The sequence below is a fragment of the Nomascus leucogenys genome, chromosome 14, assembly GCF_006542625.1.
Source record: "Nomascus leucogenys isolate Asia chromosome 14, Asia_NLE_v1, whole genome shotgun sequence".
NCBI lineage: Eukaryota > Metazoa > Chordata > Mammalia > Primates > Hylobatidae > Nomascus > Nomascus leucogenys.
The window spans coordinates 89,794,238-89,801,923 of NC_044394.1; the positions used below are offsets into that span (position 1 = coordinate 89,794,238).

A 7,686-nucleotide genomic window follows, 5' to 3' on the forward strand; every position below is an offset into this window, starting at 1 on the left:
TGCATATCACCATACCCAGCCTCATGCTCATTTTTTCTTTTTGAGACAGTCTCGCTCTGTTGCCCAGGCTGGAATGCAGTGGTGTGATCTCATCTCACTGTAACCTCCGCCTCCTGGGTTCAAGTGCTTCTCCTTGCCTCAGCCTCCCAAGTAGCTGGGATTCCAGGCATGTCACCACCACCTAATTTTTGAATTTTCTTTTTTTGTGTGTTTGTGTGTGTGTTTAATGCTTGTATTTTCAAATAGAGACGAGGTTTCACCATGTTGGCCAGGCTGGTCTCCAACCTCAAGTGATCAGCCCACCTCGGCCTCCCAAAGTTCTGGGGTGACAGGCGTGAGCTACTGTGCAGGACCAATACATACTCTTGACCAAGCAATTCCACTTCCCAGATTTATCTCACTGAAACAATGAGACAAAACACAATGTGCAACATACACATATACACCCACACCCTTGATCAATATCCATGAGCTTGTGTATGGATCTACATAAATACCAGGATATGTTATCAAATTTTTTTTTTTTTTTTTGAGACGGAGTCTTGCTCTGTCGCCCAGGCTAGAGAGCAGTGGTGTGATCTCTGCTCAAAGCAACCTCCACCTCCCGGGTTCAAGCCATTCTCCTGAAATTTTTAAAGCTGCAGAAAAATTACAGTTTATCCTATTTCTGTAAGGCAAAATAATACAACAGTATGTGCTTAAAAAAAAAAGGCTAACAATGGTTATCTCTGCTACAGAGATCACACTTTTACTTTCTGCATGATGCACCTCAATTGTATTTTCATTATTTTTACAATAGGCATGTGTTACTTTTGTAGTTACAACACAAACCAAAAAGCTTACTGACGATCTGGAGTTAGACTTGGATTCAAATGTCACTTTCCACTTACTAATGAGGGGACACTGGAGAAGTAACTTATATTCTGTAATCCCTAGTATCCCTTAACTGGAAAATGGGAATAACAACAGCAACTACCTTATAAAGTCATTTTGATAATTAAAAGAGATAATGGTTGTAAACTGCTTGGCAGAAGTCTCTGGCTCTCTCCAAAAGACTGAGCTAACTAATTATCCACTATAGTGTGGGCTGTGATGATTTTATTATTATAATCTAGTATAAGCCAGAGACCTTAACTAGTATTTTCAGTCTCTTTTCAAATACTAGCCTACATGTTCTAAGAGTAAATGCGGAGCTTCCATCTGCATAGGCAGATATCCTGATGAAACCATCATCAGTTTAAAATATTGTTACACTGAAAATGCATTTTAATACACCTAACCTACCAAACACCACAGCTTAGCCTAGCCTACCTTACCTTAAATGTGCTCCAAACACAGCCTACAGTTGAGCAAAATCATCTAACACAAAGCCCCTTTTTATAACAAAGTGATGAATATCTCCTGTAATTTACTGACTATTGTACTGAGAGTGAAAAACAAAAGTTATATGGGTACTGGAAGTCTAGTTTTTACTGAGTACTATTGCTTTCACACCACTGTAAAGGTGAAAAATCTTTAGTCTGAGTCTACAGACTCAGAAGAATTCTCTCGTAGGCAAATTAATGACCCTATTAAGTATAAATTTCAAGTTAAATCACTCCACATCACAGTATTAAGAATGCTAAAAAATTTACACATGTAAAAATGAACCATGCTTATAGTCACTCATTCCATTAGGCTATTCTAAACACTGAGTTGGTGTATACACAGAAAAATGTAATTTTAAGTTGAATTACTTAAAGCCACACAGCAGTCTTATTATTTATGGCTGCATTTGGTAACAACAGTTTTGATCCTTAGACCATCTGTATCAAAATCCACCCATTCAGAGACTGATTCACTGTGGGGTACATCCTGGAGTTCTACCAGAACCTAATTTTAAAAAGATCTCCCAGTGATTTTTATGGATACTAAATTTTAAATCACTGCTATACCATAAGGATGCCTTAAACAGATTTTAAAATTTGCATTCCAGATAATGCACTACAATGTCCTTGCATGAAGTGAAAATAATGCATATAGGCCAGGCGCGGTGGCTCACGCCTGTAATCCCAGCACTTTGGGAGGCTGAGGTGAGTGGATCACCTGAGGTCGGGAGTTCCAGACCAGCCTGACCAACGTGGAGAAACCCTGTCTCTACTAAAAATACACAATTAGCTAGGCGTGGTAGTGCATGCCTGTAATCCCAGCTACTAAGGAGGCTGAGGCAGGAGAATTGCTTGAACCCAGGAGGCGGAAGTTGCAGTGACCCGAGATCGTGCCATTGCACTCTAGCCTGGGCAACAAGAGCAAGAATCTGTCTCAAAAAAAAAAAAAAAAAGAAAAGAAAAGAAAAAGAAAATAATGCATATTCACTTGGCACAACTAGGAAAAAGGCAACTTTGACCAAAAAAAAAAATATATATATATATATAGACTCTCAAAAGCCATTCAGTAATGGTGGAGAGTTCCTCTGAATTAAGCAAGTATTAATTTCTCTCCGGAGGGCACGGTGACTCTCTATTCTGTATTACTTCATTTCTCCAAATTCCATTCCTCTTCTGTTGTATGTGTAACAATTAGAACTCTGATGGACAACATGCAACATGATAACAGCAATTACTGAGAAGAATCTCCAAGTACCATCAACTAGTAGTATTTAAAACCCAGCAAGCCTCTCAAATCTGAATAACTTGCTGACGAAGTAAAGTGCCTCAAACATTTAAACGTTTGAGTTTAGACCAGCCGCAGTGGCTCATGTCTGTAATCCCAAGGCTGAGATGGGCAGATGACTTGAGGTCAGGAGTTCAAGACCAGCCTGGCCAACATGGTGAAACTCTGTCTTTACAAAAATACAAAAATTAGCCAGGCGTGGTGGTGAGTACCTGTAATCCCAGCTACTCGAGAGAGCGAGACAGGAGAATTGCTTGAACCCAGGAGGTGGAGGCTGCAGTGAGCCGAGATCGCACCACTGCACTCCAGCCTGGGCGACAGAGTGAGACTCCGTCTCAAAAAAATAAAATAAATAAATAAATGCTTGTGTTTAGTAGAAGAAAGTTGATTATAAGAATTAACTCTGGCCGGGCGCGGTGGCTCACGCCTGTAATCCCAACACTTTGGGAGGCCGAGGCGGGTGGATCACCTGAGGTCAGGAGTTCAAGACCAGCCTGGGCAACACAGTGAAACCCCATCTCTACTAAAAATACAAAATTAGCTCGGCGTGGTGGTGGGCGCCTGTGATCCCAGCTGCTCGGGAGGCTGAGGCAGGAGAATCACTTTAACCCGGGAGGTGGAGGCTGCAGTGAGCCGAGATCATACCATTGCACTCCAGCCTGGGCAAAAAGAGCAAAACTCTGCCTAAGAAAAAAAGTCACGTAAGCCCTGAGCTGACCCAATGTTCCTTACTATTATAAAGACATACTAGAAGAAAGCATAAGCAGGCAAAAAAGCATAATCTTAAAAGAAAAAGACTAAAAGACAAAACTAATACAAGCAAACCACACTTGTGACCTAGTGGCAGGACTGATTTCTTAGGGATGATTTCAATCTTTTGAGCCTCCCCGTTCTCAGAGAGGGGACTAAAGCCTCCCACGGCTCTCTAGCAACCCTTCTGGCTGACTGCAGGGAACGCAGGGGACGCGCAAAAGTAAAGGAACGGAAGCAAGAAAAGAGGGTCCCTTCCCGAGAAAAAAGACGGAATCTTGAAATGAGAGAAAACGAAAGCACGAAAGGGAAGAAACCTCGAAAAATTACGCCAGAATGGAGACTACAAGGAGGAAGTGGAAGTAGATTAGAAAAAAAGGGGGGGGTGGGGGGAGGAAGGGGCAAATGACTTGCATTACACAAGCATTTCGTGTCCCTAGTGGAATGGACAGAAGTAGATAGAGAGGGAAGGAAATAACTGGAGAAAGAGGGGTAAGAAAGCCAAAATAGACTAATGCTAATTTCTCTCATGTGTCTGACATTTCTGAAAGTCAACAGCATCAAGAAGAGACAGACCTCAAGTGCACTTCAGTCCCCTGCAAAATGCACTTTCATAGCGTTTGAAGCCAGCCTTGAAAAACTTTCCAAACAAGCCATAACTCATATGTGGCTTACAATCACAGAGAGGGCGCGCTGCAAATGAAAATTACCAGCGCCCGCTCTCGCCGCAATCCCTCCTCGGTGCAGTCCAACCTGCTGCTGCTGAATTTTTCTTGACAAATATTTTTCAAATAGTTTTTTTTTTAAAGTGTCAGAATAAAGGTATCTCCCCCGGCTCCAGCAGCAAACGTTCTACCCCAAGGTGGATTCCCGCACAAAATTAAGCCCAAAGACGCCAAGAGATGGTGACGTGGTTGCCGTGCAGGTCGAAGGCACATCAATCACCACAGCTGCAGCCCACACCAGTCCCCCGCCACCAGGCTCAGGCAGACTGACTCAGTCGGCGTTCGGCCCGCCTGGGCTTTCCGGGCCCCTTCCATGCAAACCCTCCCGATGAAGGCAGGGGACTTCGCCAGGGAACCCCGACCTCTTCCCCCGGACTGCCCAGAGCCGAGAGCCGGAGGAGGACGGTCCCCAGGAAGGAAGCGCCCCAAAAGGGGAAACGTAGAGTCCGGAGCCCCGTGGATTCCGCTCCACGTCCCAAGCCTCGCCGCCCTGACGCGAACCCCGGGGCCGGTCCCGGTTCCCCCGGGGCCCACTCCCGGGGTAGAGCGGAGAGGAAAAGGCACCAGAGAGGCGCCGAGCGCAGCCTCCCGTACTCACCGTGGCGCAGCTGCTCCGCTCAGCGTCCGGCCCGCTCCTCCACAACGCTGCGAGCGGCCGGCGACCCCAAGGCTGCTCTGCGAGGGCAGCGCTTGCTCCCGCCGCCGTCACCGCCACAGGCACAGGTTCTGCCACAGCCGCCGCCGCCGCCGCCCGGTCGCCGAAGCAGCAGTGCCTCCTCGCTTCCGCTCCCCGTCGGTGTCCCGCGAGAACTTCTCCACGAGGCCCCGCCCCGCCCCGCCCCCGCGAGACTTCCCCCGGCGGAAAAGGCCCAGAGCGCAAGCGCTCCTCCTCGACCGGGCCCCTGCAGGTAGGGAACCAGCTAGGTGTCAGGGCGCATGCGCCAGACCGCCCCGCAGCAGGTGGCCTCGGCACGGCTGTGGCCTCGGCACGGCTCCGCCCCCGGGTCGCCGTAACCCTCTCGGTGCCAGAGCGGGTAAATGACAGCTTAGCCCTGAAGGACTCTTCCCCCGTCTAACCACTTTCTTTTCCTCTTCTATCAAACCTAGGCAGTTGGATGGGTAGGGGCTGGGGGGAGGAAGAGATCTTCCAGAATGAAGCACTCCAAATAGAGGACCAGGTCTTAAAATGTTTGAGAATACTGTCCGTACAAACTCTGCAGTGTTGAATGGTGAGTTTGTTTGCTCATTGATTGAATCACTGCAGAGTTTGTACGGACCGGATTCTCGAATATAGGCCGAACACTGTGCTGGGTATAGAAGAGAAAGCTTGGCCCTTAAGGAATTCACGGTCTAGGAAGTAGAAGAAAAATAAATAATGCCATAAGTACTGTTATAATTATTTGGAGTTTGCTGAGGAAGCTAAAAAGATGGAGGAGGGACTGCTACACTGCCCATTGCAGAAGAGCCTTCACAGACGTGATGCGGCGATGTCTGAGCTGAGTCTTGGAGGATGAGTAGGAATTTGCCAGGCAGAGAAGCCAGAGTAAGGGCATTTCAGGAAAAGGGAATGGCACGTAAGTACAGAGGCTAAGTACAGAGGAACGGAGGCGTGAGAGAGAAAGTCGTGTTCTGTGCAGTGCTAAGTAGTTCAATTCCTGTATGAGGCCGGTGAGTACGGGGGAGTGGCAGAAGATGAGGCTTGGAGAAATAATTCTTATTTTTCAGTTCCCAAAGCTCTTCCAATTAAAGGACAGAACAGAACACACCTAGTGTTAATGTGCCTTCTGGAAGCCAACAAAATAGCGCTGAGATGAGAATAACCAAGCATCTGATTCTATAGAGAAAATAAGCCCATTGAAACACAGAAAATGAATTGTTCTTTCACCAAGTATTTATTGAGCATCACCTGTGTGCAAGGGGCTCTGCAAGGTCAAAGACCAACCAGATGAAGCTCCTGCTTTCAGTGCTTTGTAATCTAGAGTTGCCTAATCTGTAAGACAAGCAGTTGGCCCCAAGTGCCACTGAACTACACACAGGGATGGCTGAGGAGGGAGCCAGTACTTGGTGCTGAGCTAATCAAGAAGGATTTGGTTTGAACGGCAAAGTGAAAGCAGGGAGGAAGGAGTAATGGAATCAGCCATTTTTTGTTTTTTTTTTGAGACGGAGTTTCGCTCTTGTTGCCCAGGCTGGAGTGCAATGGCGCGCCATCTTGGCTCACCGCAAGCTCCGCCTCCCGGCTTCAAGGGATTGTCCCACCTCAGCCTCCCAAGTAGCTGGGATTACAGGCATGTGCCACCACACCCGGCTAATTTTGTATTTTTAGTAGAGATGGGGTTTCTCCATGTTGGTCAGGCTGGTCTCGAACTCCTGACCTCAGGTGATCCACCCACCTTGGCCTCCCACTGTGCCTGGCCTTTTTTTTTTTTTTTTTTTTGAGACTTGCACTGTCGCCCAGGCTGGAGTGGAGTGCAGTGGCATGATTTTGGCTCATTGCAACCTCCGCCTTCTGGGTTCAAGCATTCTCTCACCTCAGCCCCTCAAGTAGCTGAGATTACAGCAACCTGCCACCACACTTGGCTAATTTTTGTATTTTTAGTAGAGACAGGGTTTCGCCATGTTGGCTAGGCTGGTCTCGAACTCCTGACCTCAGGTGATCCACCTGCCTCGGCCTCTCAAAGTGCTGGGATTACAGATGTGAGCCACCACTCCTGGCCATCAACTAATGTTTTTGATTAGTTCAAGCCCCAGGAATTGGGGGGAAGAGTGATGAGAGCGAGGGGCCAAAATGCAAAATGCATGGCTTAGGTGTCATAGTCAAGTGATGGGCAACCTCTGAAGGTTTCTGAGCAGCAGGTGTCTGATATGAGATGAAAATAACAAAAGGACCCTCTATTTACCACTTGATGCATACTTAAGTCATAGCGCCTCCACAGGGTGGGTAATATCCCCATTTTACAGACTTGGAAACTAAGTCTTAGAGAGGTTAGTAATTTACCCAAGGAAGCCAAAATTTAGTAGACCTAAGATTTGGACTAAGGCCTGTCTTGTTCTAAAATGCACATTTTTTTCCTGCACTATGCCACTTTGTTCTAAAATAGCAGCCAGAAAAAAAATAGAAATGGAAGGGAGGGACTTGGCTGCTAAGCAGAGAGGAAGACATGAGGGAAGAGTTGCAGTTTTTTGTTTTGAGTGGGCCTGGATAACGGGGAGAACACAGAAATTTGCCAGTCAAGAGGCATAGCTGACTGGAGGGGGCGGGCACAGAGAACAGGAAAGAGCAGGTGAGGAGACGATTGTAGGGGTGAAGGGAATTTTTCCCTTCCACTCTGACAGTTTGAGTCTGCTGAAATACACTGGCAGTAGATTAACAGGAGAAAACGCATACAAATTTACTGATATGCAGTGTGCATGGTTACCATACAGAAAATGAGACTCAGAGAAGAGCCAGGTGGCTGAAGCTTAAAGAGCACCATCTTTACAGAGGAGAGGGAGATGAGGGGAGGCTGGCAATATTGAGAGGTGGTCAATGATTTTTAGGGAAAAGGAACGAGCCCAAACA

At 46.8% G+C, this 7,686-nt stretch overlaps 1 protein-coding gene across 2 annotated transcripts in view; it reads right to left on the bottom strand.

Annotated features, from left to right (window-relative positions):
* Positions 1-4,941, bottom strand: part of GRB2 (growth factor receptor bound protein 2) — an 87,425-nt gene extending 82,484 nt beyond the window's left edge. Inside the window, exon 1 of one of the 2 annotated variants that reach the window (XM_003279073.4) lies at positions 4,726-4,941. The gene's annotated coding sequence lies outside the window, so the exon portion shown is untranslated. The other variant, XM_003279075.4, reaches the window with a different exon arrangement.
* Between the last annotated feature and the right edge of the window lie 2,745 nt (positions 4,942-7,686).